Genomic DNA, 14,076 nt, shown 5'->3' on the forward strand with positions numbered 1-14,076 from the left:
TATATTCCCCATGCTGCTGATAAAATTCCATTTGCACAAAAACTGTAAACATACTCTAAGTGCTTGTGCAGAAATGTCCACAGTCATATATAACACACGCACAACAGTGCACACAATTGATGCTGTATGACAGCATAGGGAATGACAAAACACCGGTTGTTTAGAGAACGATAAGACGCAGCCTGGGCCCAAACTCAAGTGTTCTTACTGTAGACTTTGACACAGGTGTCATAAATGAAGCTCTTAAATGACAGGAGGAATGTTTCCTGTGGCTACATTTGCAGTGTTGTTTCAAAACCTGTCCATCAAGTGACAGCACTAAGTCTCTTTGTTGTAAAGTGCAACTATACAACTTCCCTGTTCTCTTCAAATTTCCAGCAGAAAGTCCACAAAGCCACCACTAAAGCTTAATAATTTGCTAATGCTGGGAAATGCAAAGTGGCCGGGTGCTGCAAAGACAACATACATCTGCCTGCACTTACCACATCGTCAAGTCACATCCTGTGCCTTGTGGACATGTGACATTTACAAATGCCACTGTAAATGAGCACAATGCACGATAGGTCCCCAAAGTGGATAGCAAAATTCCACATACTTCACATAATACCAGCTGTTTTACAAAGCAATGAAAATCACTGAGCTATTTTCTTACCTCCATGTTAAATTACAGCCACTCACTGTGTATGCATGCATATCAGAAACCTTAATATATGAATTTTCTTCCACCATGGCCACTTTTGAAAGCCCTATTTTGCACTGTATTTGACCTGGCGACACTGAACATGCAAAGCCACAGGTTCTTCATTTACTGATATGCCTAACCAGAGATGTGCTGTTAAAATGTTATTAAAGTCAAAGTTCTTGACTCCAATTTCATTGTCAAAAAAATCAAATTCATCATCTTCTAGTTTTTGTTTTCCATACTGACTACACTGCGTAAAGGCAAAGAAAACCTATTCTCTTAAAACAGTTTCTAATTATAAGCAAGAATCCTATAAGAACACTGTTGTCTGACACATTTAACACAATATTGGTAATATAACAATAAAGAGTTCTATATTTTTGTGTTTTCTGTGCTCTTCGTATTGGTTTGAAGTGGTCAGGGCTGTTGAAAGATGTCATCACATATTTCTGAGCACCAAGGAAAATGTAACAATATATGAATAAGGCTGTGTCCAAAATTACCTCCTTCTGCACTTTTGATTGTTATATGATTGCATATTAATTGTATCCTATATAAAAGACATTCAATATTAAAAAGTAAATTTAAATTTCAGACATTTTGCATCATCAATGACTAGATTAGTACCACTCAACTAAATATATTCACATATATATATATATTGAATTGAGGGATTAATAGTAGAAAGTATGCACAGCCTGTGCATTTGTGAGAGTTTTAGAGCCCTATATAGTGCATAAATCTTACATTAGCAAATACTGAGTGATTTCAGACAGAATGTGATGACAGTGGGAGGTTGTTTGCTTACGTTGGCAGGGAAATATGTCACCATTGTCTGTCAAATCTGATCTAACCACACCCACATAGTCCCTGTGAAGCTGATTTTTGAGTGTTTAACTTTTCAAAACTGAATTCTAAGAATGCTTTTATTCAATTTCACCTTTAATAGATTATTTAAGCAACATATAAACCCATTTAAACGGGCACCATACTTAAAGCACCTTGTCATCACCTGTCCCATCAATCACTTAAATGACAGCGATACCTGACGTCCCGCTCAGAGTCTTCATGTGCCCCCTAGAAGATACTACAGCAGCTGTCAGTGGTTAAGACACAACAAGTCAGTGGATCAGTGTCTTTGGCCTCTTTTGTTTGAAGTATGACAGCAGTATATTATAATCTGCACTGTAAATCAACTGTCCATGCAATAATACGCTTCAGCTGTCAAACAGAAATACAAGGAGACAGATACACAAAGTTATTCCTCTGATGTTTGTTGAAGGATCACATCACTAATCCGGATGCAAAACATTTGTCATGATGTACCTCGGTGCAGCCCTGCATGAGCAAAATACAAACCAAACAGTGTGTGTGTGTGGGGGGGGGGGGGGGGTGCTCTGCTATACACAGACACAACAAGACTTATTGTGAATACTCTAGCTTTATATCTTCATGATGCATTCTCCTCACATTGATTTAGCTAAGTTCAGAGGGGAAACTTTTTCTGCTGATGTGTGATGTGTAGGGGTATTTCAATAGAGCTGTGACAGTTACATTAATGCGAGTCAACTCTGACTCTGCTAGCAGTTTAATAATGAGCTAGCAGATTTGGGCACAAACTTCAACTCTTACCTCACCGACACAAACAGCTTCTTGTTCTAACATTGTGTATTTCTCCCATGCTTTTGTGTTTATTAATGACAGTATTGTTTCCACATGAAGGCAGTTCAGGCAAACATAATGTACTGCTCTGTAATTCTGAAGTCATTCACAAGGAGACAAATACTGGTTACATACAGAGAGAAAGCACGTGACTGACAGGCTGTTTTGCACCCCTACTCTCCTGTTCCTCTCTTTGACAGCGGATTAAACTGACAGGACCCGCCCCCACAACACACAAACACGCATACACACACACACACACACACACACACACACACACACACACACACACACACACACACACACACACACACACACACACACACACACACACACACACACACACACAATATAGTCTGGAACCACAGGCCAAGCAGAGGTTCATAACAAGTCCTGGCAAGTCAACCGCAGTTAACTTAATGAGGGTAGTAGAGACCTCAACTCACACACACACTCACACAAACACGCACACACACACATACACACACAAGTGCATGCTATCAAACATGATTATCATGCTGTTCAGTGAAACAACCAAAACATCATCTGAGAAGACTTGGATCGGGTTACCTCACTCTACTACCTGAAGAGGATCGCGACCAAAGAATACAAACACATACGTATGATGTATTTTATAATCCCAAGACTTATGTTTTGATATTTTTGTTTACTTTGCAGGTTACAAAGGATTAGCTATTCAGTCTGGGGCATTGTGGAGTAAGCTCATGTCATTTTTCTCACGTCACACTTTATACAAAAGTCAGACGGTCAGACACATTTGTCTGACATAGAAAAGTCAGACAGATGCATTGAAAAAGTCAGAACGTCATTTTAGCAGAAAGTACAAACAATAATGGGTAGTGTGGGTGGAAAAATTGCCCTGTCGGTTTGAGAAAATGCTTAAATAAAGAACAGTAATGCTTGTGACTCACTAATGTAATAAAAAGACTTTAAATCATCCCATAGGGATGTATGATTCTTTTAGTAGCCACCTCTTCACTTCTGTCTACTTCTGATGCACTTGCTTCTATGTGAACAAAGGAATGACACAAACAACAGTAGTTTACCCTGTTGTGCACTGCAAAAACAGAATATATCAGAGTAAAAGAAGATGCAGCCTTTAACCCTGTCTAAATTAAGTATCCATTGAAAGGTCAAGCATGGGCCCTTGAGACAAGCCACTAGGAGACTCTAGAGGCTAGGTTAGAGAATTAGGGAAGGGAACTGAAGGAGGCAGAAATAGAAAACAGAAAGAAAAGATCCCCTGTTGATTCTACTCTTTCAGCAGGACCTTGATGGCTTTCTTCAAGTTTGGTGGTGGTGCTGATGCTGACATCAGCCTTTTGTCTCAGAACAGCACAAAAACATGAGGAACCCAGAGGACCATCAGGGCCCAGAGAGGAACAGAGCAGTACGAGCAGGACAAGTGCACCAAGTTCAGTTTCACCGTTGCTTTTACTGCTGCAAGCAAGTCTGCAGAGGAAACTCAAGCACAAGCAGAAAAACTGCATTTTTGCACTGTGTGTCTGTTTCTCCATCTTCATGTCTTATTTGAGTTCATTGACACTGTTTCAAAGAGGGTTCACTGCTGCAGTAACTTTTTGATCAATAGCACCACTGAAGGACCTTAAATTGAACTAAAAAAACATACACATATATAGAAAAGACGTGCACATTCTTTGCAGCCATATTGCCATGAAGAGAAACTGTTTATATGGTATCTAAATTAAGGGTCTGACTAATATTGAAACATGCCCATTTGTGCTATATTGCAAACAGCTTTTGAGGCTTGCACTTTTCGGTGTCACACCTGCTTTTGGTGACACAAGATGAAAGTCTGTGAGGTGTAACGCTTTTTCTCAAATAATGATGTCTTAGTTCACCCCTCCCTCTGCTCCTCTCCTTGTAGATTTGTGGATGCACATTTCAATCCGGTGATTTTTCTGGCTGGCCTGAGTCCACCACTGACTCGCTCTCTCAGTTTTCCCTTCTCCCCCGCTCTCTGTTTTGTTTCTTTTTTTTCCTCTGGAGTCCTGAGACACAGTGACCCACTTCCAGTTCCTTCCTCTCTTCGAAGCTGAGTGTGTGTAAATGTTAAAGCAAACGACTAACGGTTTTTGTTTTTGCAGCATTTTTGCACTGGAGGCCCCCCCCCTCCCCTCTGCTTTCACTCTCCCCTACAACACACCACACCCCCCCCCCCCCCTCTCTCTCTCTCTTTCTCTCTCTCTCTCGCTCTCTCTTTTTTTTCTCTCCCTCTCTCTGCATGACCCAGGGAAGCGGCCTGTTTGGGAGTGGGAGTGGATAGGGATCTTTGCCATGAGTCATTACCAGGGGACCCCTGGCACTCGGCTGTACCCCTCCTCTGCATGCAAGGAATGCTAGCTAGATGCACTCCAGCCGTAATGAAAAGGGACACTCATTCAGATGCAGACAGCAGAACTTTATGAAAGTTTGATTGACAGCAGGGTGTTGACAAAGAAAAGCAATTTTGAAAAATGAGCAATTTCCAAGCGTAACAAGTCCATCCAGAAGACCAGAAAATTGACGGTCAGGAGGTTTTTATGAGTCCTTTTTTCCCTTTTTCTTTTTTAGGTGTGCACAGCTGCACTTTGGGGCTGTGGAAACATTTGCAGGCACGCACAGGGCTCTGCCTGTCTGACATAGTCTGTCATTAAACATGCATGCAACCTGTGTTGGGCCTATACCTGCACAATCCATCATAACATGAAAACAAAACAAAAAAGGGAAAAAAAACTATCTTTCTTTTTTTCTTTCTTTTTCTTTTTTTGTTTCTTTCTTTATCATCCTTTTTTTTCTTAACTCCAGGATCTCCTCCCTCTTGTTTTTCTCCCTCATTCCCTCTACCTTCCCCCATTGCTGAGTCTGGCAGGGCCACGGGTTCAAAGACGTGCAAGCACCAGAATGTAGGTCAGCCATCGGTGCTGAGTTACCGATTAGAAACAGCTGTGCGTTTGTGGCCATTCTCCCTGTCTGCTGAGGCCAGCAACCATCGCAGAGCAGAACTGAAGTATAACTTCACTTTTCAAATGCCCACTGCACTGAAACTCATGCACTTCGTTCCACTTTTTTACCCCTAAAAATGATGAATAAGGGGGATAGCATGAGCGCTTCAGTTTTGGTCAGCTCTTATGATCTGTGCGTCTGGATTTACATGAGAACAAATCGTCTAGTGAGTCATGCTCATCACTCCTGTCCTAATGATACACATGCTTGCAGAAAAATAATATGTGTGGCATGTTTTGGGTTTTTTTTTTTTACCAACATGCATTTTCCCTTTCTTAATGCTCTTTCAGTTCCCTCATAAAAACACCCCTGGAGGTTCATTGCCCTCCTTTTCTCCGAGCCCTTAAAAACAGCCGAGCATATCTGTGGTTCTGCCTATTGTTTTCGAATGAAAACATTGCCCAACTGCAGAATGTGTTTCCCTCCTGCTGCTCTGGACAATGGCTGATGTGTAGCATGAATTAATCAACGAGTGCCTGAGTTTGAGTCAGAGCCACGGTGGTCCTGCAGGTGACACCAATACTAGCATGTCTGGATTACTCCTCGCTGCCCCTCCAGTGCTAGCTGTTATATACATACATATACACACAGAGCACCTGGGGGTAATTACCTGTCATGGCCCATGGGGATGCCACCTGTCAGGGGCCTCAGAGTGTGTGGGGAGAAAAGAAAGATGGCTCATTTTTGTGGGAAGGAGCTCCTTGTGTATAAATCTTCACTTTCACTATTACACAAGTACACAAAGAGACCCTCCCCAAAGCAAGAGACAAAACCACACAGGCATGAAAACACAGCGCTTGAAGTTGTGTGTTAGGAAAGTGAAGTAGTGGAAGAGTACAGCAGGAAGGGAGAGCTGTGATGACTCTTCACACTCTGGACCCTTCAACACCCCTCCCTCCACTGCCAGCTCAGCACCGGATATGAGCCAAACCCTGTACCTTGCAGCTGTGGGCCTAAAATGCCAAATGGGCAAAATAATGCTCACAGACAAATGCAGACACCCACACACATATCCACACATACTCACAATGCAAATATCTGTGCAAGCATACAAAGTGCATTATTGTACTGTATATGCAGTATAATCCTGTAAAAATAGTAGTAATTACAGTGGTGTGATGTCTCTGAAAATTGTCCCTGCCACGCCTTTAACCACTTTGTGAGCTAGCTGATGAAAATATATTGTCAGCATATTTAGCCATATCTTAGCCAGACAAGATAATTGGTGAGCTTTAGAGGTGCTGGTGGGTGATTCTTTTCAACTCTGGACATGTTATCTGTTTTTCTTTAGCCTATTTCCAGTCTTTATGCTAAGCATAGGCTAACCAGCTGCAGGCTCAAGCTCCATGCTTAAATGACAAACTTTTCCTTTAACAGCTTTTTCCTGCTGTTGAATCTGATTAGCATTGGATTAATTTACAAGAATCAAAGCAGAGCACTGCTACTGTTCTCTATCAGAAAAACTACAAACATTTAAAGCCACCTTTCAAGCCTGCAGGGGGTTTTTGATACTCAAAAAACAGATTTTGGGTTGAGTATCACTTACTCTGATTGCATGTAAATGCCCAATAAACAAGTGACAATGGTGAGAAACAGTGGCAAACCAGGGATTTGTAAATCCAGACATCCTCAGGAGGCTTCTCATTGGAATCTCAGACTCATATCTCAAACCAGAGCAGAGGCTTCAATTCTGCTTCTCATTTCAACAAGTAAGCACTTTCATTTTCTAATATTCATCTATTATCAGAAGAGAATCACATCCATTGGTGGGTGGTCTGTCACCGTCCTTCTGTGCTGCCCATCCACAAGAGAAGATAGGCCTGGTTTGCATATTTATGGGGAGGATGTTTGTTGTTAGAGACCCGCTGTTTGAGTGTATGAATTAGCTTAAATTCAGCAGTTGCCATGGTCACGGATATGGTTGTTTTATTTGAGCCCATTCAACCTCACATACACACATCCCTGCCCCCCTTGGCTTCCTTGAGTTTCTATAGCTATATAGCTTTTTTTACATGGTGCTGGTGTCTGTCTTTTAGCCTGATGGGATTTTCCCTTACTAGTTAACCAGAGGTAACATAAAGTTTAAAAACGAGTAAAAAATTCAAAATAAAGTACTTATGATTTCCACATCTTCAACAACATAGCTGAGAGGAACAGCCCAGTGCACTCATGCTTTAGCACTGCATGAGTTCCTGGAGGTCCCATGGAGGACATATGCCACGCCATGTTGCTGGCGTTTTTCACATGGATCTGAAAGCGACAATCGGCCCACTGCAGCAACCTGGCCAAGAAGGCAGGGGAACTGAGGATCGCAGGATCCTGGACGGAGTCCAGGTGAATGGTGCCAGACGTAGAAGGCAGTCCAGGTGCTACTGCTAGTGGTGAAGAGAAAAGGTTTGAACGCAGGAGCCGAAGAGTTTGCCACCTTTCAGCCTCTTGCTGAGTGAACAGCTGTCCGCTCTGTGGGCAGATCCACGTTGGTGGAGAAAGCAAGACAGAAGAGGGGACACAGATGGGAAAATGGATGGGTGGAAGGGGAGGAAAGAGCCTTATGGATAGTCTATGCACATTTATAATCCCAAAAAACATTGTTGCCAAAATGACCAGTAGAAAACTTACCACGTTTGTGCTAAAAAAAACAACTGCTAATAGGCTTGGTAGTCATGAAACTTTGTTATATGCATTGGTTATATATGTACTTCCCATTTTCTTAAAAGGTTCAGTAACATATGTGCTATTTCATCATCAGTTAAATTTATTTTGTCTATGCCTTTAAAACATCTTAATCTATGTGCATCACACATGCTGACATAAGCATAACTGTTATTAAATATGACTCAAACAGACATGACAGCCAGCACATTGAAACTGCAGCTTAAAAGCTGACAGGGTGTCTTGTGAAAAAATTACAAAAAGGCTGAAGTCACCTGACTTGGTTGTCCCCAAACACTTCTACATGTTGCTGCAAAACATAAACATGTAGATCGAGCACAATGATTGTGGAAGGAAAATGTCTAGACTGGATATACAAATGTGTGTGTGTGTGTGTGTGTGTACATGTGTGGGTGGATTGCTCTATACATGTGAGATATTCTGACTTAAAGAAAGAATATCTGCTCAACTTATGTTTGAACAACAACATCAAAGGTTTTCAATTCAAGGTTGAGATGAGTCTCATAGGCTTACTGAGGTTTTGTCATGCGACCAAAGCGGCCAGCTATACCCTGAGAGCACCCTGCCTTAAAATCACAATAATATAAATCAACTGAGCTCTGCAAATACATCTCTTTCTTCTTGTTGATGACAAACAAAACAGAGGAATTAACAAAGTTTGCTTAGTACAATAAATCAGCTGTTTTTGATAGAACACTGTAGGCTGAGATCTGACAAACATTGCATCATGCGATTGGATGTTTGGGTCACGTTAGTGAATACGTGTAGAGTAGGTGTACACATTGCGTGTGTGTCAGCCCCTGTTGTGTACAAACCTCACCCTGCCCTTTAGGAAGATTTTCAGACAGTTAACTCTTTGGTATTTCTCTGGTTCTTTGCCGCCTATGAGACATAGGATGCTCCTGAAAATGCAGTGCGGGAGGAACCAATGATGGGACATGATTATTTCAATGACTAAGTCTTTTTGTGCTTGTGTAGACTTTGCAAACCGTGTGGTGTATTGCATCAAGCTGAAGCTGAATGGAAATTTTAAATTGCAGGTGTGAAGTCTCATAAGAGAAGGAACACATTTTTTGTCATGGGACATAATTAGTGCAGTGAACATGGGATGTTGCTTGAGACCAATCACAACGTGCTTACACTAATACGATGTGACCTTTGTTCAGTATGGGCATGAACACTGGATTTCTGATCTTACCCTTATAATAGGCTTTAACTCTGCTCAGGGTTTTAACATCTATTTCAACGCATACAAGACCTATTTGGCTTGATTTGTATTTCTGACTAGGCCGCAACAGCGGGGCCAGCCATATAAATGACAATGTCCAATGTTGTAACTTCATCACTCCGCTTGGCTGGGTGTTGCCACGTGTCGCCACTTCCTGCATCCTTGTGGTTTTATACACAATCTAGCCATATACTAGGTTTTGACCTAGCTGTGTTTAAAAAGCTTTTACCATGTTAACAACAACCTTGTTCAGAGCCTGTTGACAGAAAATGCTCTCTGTAATTATACTAGTGGAGTGGCATTAACAGACCTAATCCTGATGACATGTGGAATCAAAATGGTGACAACAGCGAACTTTGGTCTAAAAGATGGAGGGGTTTGAGGGGTGCTTGCAAATTGGAGGAAGGCAGCCAGTAAACAATCAGTGTGAACAAGATGACAACCCAATTCTGCAATCTCCTATCCCTCTCTCTCATTAGCTTTCCTGATTAACATTCATGCTGGATTAGCATTAGCACAGTGTGGCAGAACTATGATTTTCCACAGGCATAAGCAGGCCCAAATAAGAACAGGCTTTGATATGAAAGGAAACACAGCACAAAAAGAAAGACCTTCAGAGGGCAGACCTTACTGGGCTGAAAATTTCACTACCCAATAAGCACATTAAAAACACACAATCCTAGTTAAAGGAAGGTGAATAGATAAAAAAATAAATGACACAAACTTAACGATATCCGTGTGACACAGTGTGGCTGTAAATGTAATGAAACTGACTCAGATGTTAAAAAAAAGAAAGGAAAAAAAAGAACCACTCTCCAGCAACATATTGAAAGCATTTGGGTAATTTCCTGAGAACATCACTTTGATTGGGGGATTATCACTTTGAGACACCCTGCCTCGGCTGAGGAAGCGGAAAACACATGTTGCTGATATTTTGTTCCTCAGACATGCCTAACAATGAAAATACACGGAAAATGAAACATTAAACTTGTATTTTTCTTTTTTTTTAAATGACTGGTTACTTTAGAACATGACTGCATACTGAAGAATATGTTTGTCATTATTGTTAATTCTTGAACATTAAAAACCATAACCTACATTTTGTGGTTCTGCAGCACAGGGTTTGGTGTTAAATGTATAAATGTGGATCAAAACAGTTTGCACAGTGATACACAAGTAAACCAGCGAAAGGGGAAATTTTGTGGTGGACATTTTAGAGGCTTAAATGCTCAAAATGTATAGACCAGTAGTTTCAGTTGACTCTGAAATAAGTATATGAAAAGATAATGAAACTGACAGCTGCTCAAAACAACAGCTGTAACCTAAAACTAATGCAATCATCAGAAAAAGTCCAAGCAAAACTTATACTTGGTTGATTTTATAATCAAAATTCCTTAAAAAAAGAAGTCACAATGCTCATATTTACTGTGCAGAATTAGACACTGATGATCCATGGCATAAATGTTGGCATTGGTCAGAGGCCAGCTGGGGACTGGTGGGGTCGACAGGGTCGAGGTGTTTAGGTAAGATAGAGCGATAGAAGGAGGAAAACAAAGAAAGTGGGGAGAGAGTAGTCATTTGGCTGAAAGGCCCGAGGCAACGAGCAATGCAAGGCCTGAGCCACTATGATCAGAGTGCATGCAGATGATAAGTCTATAAATAGCAACGTGCAGCGGGAGGGACAAAGGCTATTTCCTTTCAAATGATGGAGGAGGCTGGTTGAATTTCTGTACTGTAACAAGGTCTTTAGAACATGACCAGTTATCGTTGCATATTTCCCTCCATTTTGGCCCAATGACATCAAACACACCAGCATGAGGACTATTTTTACCATAGTATTATCATCAAATATCACAAGATTTGATTTCTAAACTTATATCACCAGGAGGGTTTATGAGACGACAATAAACACTTTATTCCAACATTTTTGGGGTCTGTAAGAACTAAAAAAAATATTCATGCATGTTTCAAAAATTCACAACACAATCATTAAAACATATGATCATGTGTACATTAAAATTGCCTCCCTGATCAAAAGGATTTTGTCATTTTTTTCTGGCTGTGCAGCCAGAAATCCACAGATGTCTACATAACAGTGGTTCAGTTTCCATTTTAAAAGCAATTTCAAATGTGATACAGGCTGAGATCCAAGCAGCTCAAGTAGCTGTACATCATTTTTTTAAATGACCAGATGTTATTTTGCAAGTCTTTTACATTCTAATTGAACAGAAGGCACATTTTATTCCTGCCTGTCTGATCAGTACACATTAACTAAATATAAATACAAGCCCTTTTTAGGCTCTAGATAATGGAGAAGATTGTCAAACCATGTCACTGAATAATTAAAGCAAATGCAACAGCAAAAAGCCACATGTTTCCAGTGCTTCTAAAACTGTGCTGGGTGAATAAAATGTCAGTGTGTTAACATGCACAAGTTGGTGAATTGCTTGCTTACATAAAATATCCATGAAGGGTCAAGGTTCCCTCAGACATTTGCACAATTGCATTGACCTCTGGTGGGGTCAAACAAATGCTCACACAACAAAATTTAAAGAGACAAACACCCTGTGTGACTCCATAAACCTGAGCCCTCCTGCAATCTAAAAATGAGCTACAGATGTACAGAGTTCACTGGAACAGTGCAACAACATTACTGCATATGTGGGCCTACGATAAGAAGTGTACAAGTTGCATAACTTCTCTATAATTACCCCACGAATAGTCATGAGGTGTAGCCCAAACAGAGCATCAGGCTTGACCAGAGAAAATGCAACAACTTAGTTGTTGTGAAACATTCTCAGAGTGTGTGCATGCTCTCACTATGACTGTACAGCGGCTGCACTGTCTCAAACAAGGATGTCGTGAGGCAAATTTGGTAGCTTGTTTACAGTGTTTTTAGCTCGCCATGGAGAACCTACATACAGACAGGACAGCAGACACTATTCTCCTGTGAAAAGCTATCAAACTGCCTTCTAAATAAATCATTGTATTGAGGAGCAATACCAAAAAAAGGCAAATGTCTCCCCTGTTGTGATCTGTATACAGTGAATTAAAATAGTATGGGATGAGAAATCATTAATCATCTCACTAGCAAGCAGCCTTGCCTCAAAAGATAGCTAACACAGCACAGAGGCTATCCAGATAATATTGGCCTTTATAGCTGTCGGCATCGTGGCAACATTTACTCTTTTTTTAAAAACATTATTCTAACGGGTGTTAACCCTTCATTCAGATGAGACTGGAATTAAGTCATGCAAAACACAGGCTGGCAAAACACAGGAAATAAAAGCTCTTGATATATGAATTCATGTACAGCAGCTGAATGTGGTTTCTGCATGGCTTCAGCTGAACCAAATGTAATAATTTTTTTTTGTAAATGTAAAAACATCTACTCTCACCTCCATATTGAAAGTCTTGTGCAATTTTGAATTTCAAGTTTAACATTTTTTACTTGAATTGAGAGAGGTGTGATTCAACTTTGTGGCCTTTTTGGAGGCTGTATATGGAGCTGTGAAATTGTATTGCATTTTACTAAAAGGTATTTCTAACGTAACACGTACATGTATAAATGTGGATGAACCACATATTAGAACACCTCTCAGTATAAAGCAATGGCAACTAAGTGTATATTCACACAATGTGGGGCAGTCAGTATTAAGATATGTTGTATACAAATAACTATATTTCATTTCATCATAGCTTGTATGTGTTCATTTGTGTCTATGTCTGTCAATTACATATTTTTTACACATTTCTTTATGTATTTTGGGAATCACACATCCCACTCAAACAGCAACAAATTTAACGTGCAATTTGTACTATCAGAAAATCTTGCAATTTATGACAAATTGTCTGCAGTACAGGCCCCATGATGATCTTGCGTGACAGTACAACAAAAACAATGTTTGTGGCTCTGGTCCTCTGGGTTATTTTCTGTATAATTGACACTAAAAGTCACTTTCCTCATCATAATGCCTTTGTGATTTCTTCAGCATGTAGCCCAACAATCTGAGGCACAAACATCTGGCTGCTATAGCACTATGAACTGCCTGCCAGAGCAACCCACATTTATACTCTGCAGGCACTCCTGCTGAGATATTCATAACTATTCTTTGTTGCTCTGGCAATTGTGACACCTTCTGAACTCCCACAACTCAGCAACATGCTTATTACACAGCTGAGGGTTTGCAGTGAGAATAAAGCAACATTTGCCCTTTGAGGTGAAGTGCTGTGGCTACCGGAGGTGTGGACTCAAGTCATATGACGTGGACTTCAGTCAGACTTGATCTGCGGACTTTAGACTTGATTCGAAATCAAAACAGCTGACTTAATAACCAATGAATCATAACTTCATTTGGATTTCACACTTGGGATTTTCCCAAACCCAAGTACAACAGATATCATTTCAATCAATTAAACAGCAGTAACTTGCAAAATAAAAAAATAACTATTACAAATGAAGTCAAATTGTGTATGACATATAGGTGCACCTTATCACTTTGCTTTGAAATGTTAGGCTATAACTTTATTTTGAAATAAAATATTATTATTTTCAATTATTTAAAGCATACACAACATCAGTAAATTTACTATACTAATTACTGTGTTTTGAATTGTAACTTCTTGGTATTGACCTGGGACTTCAGGGTCAACACTTATTTTGTTATTATATTATAATTATTTTGTCCCACTTGTGGCTGTCAATGTTTTACAATACTTATCTACAAACATATGTACTTCACATTTTCACTGTATTTTTTTCCACGCCATGCAAATTATACTGTAGGTTAGGTCAACTTCATAC

This window comes from Scomber scombrus, chromosome 2, assembly GCF_963691925.1.
Source record: "Scomber scombrus chromosome 2, fScoSco1.1, whole genome shotgun sequence".
NCBI classification, from domain to species: Eukaryota; Metazoa; Chordata; class Actinopteri; order Scombriformes; family Scombridae; genus Scomber; species Scomber scombrus.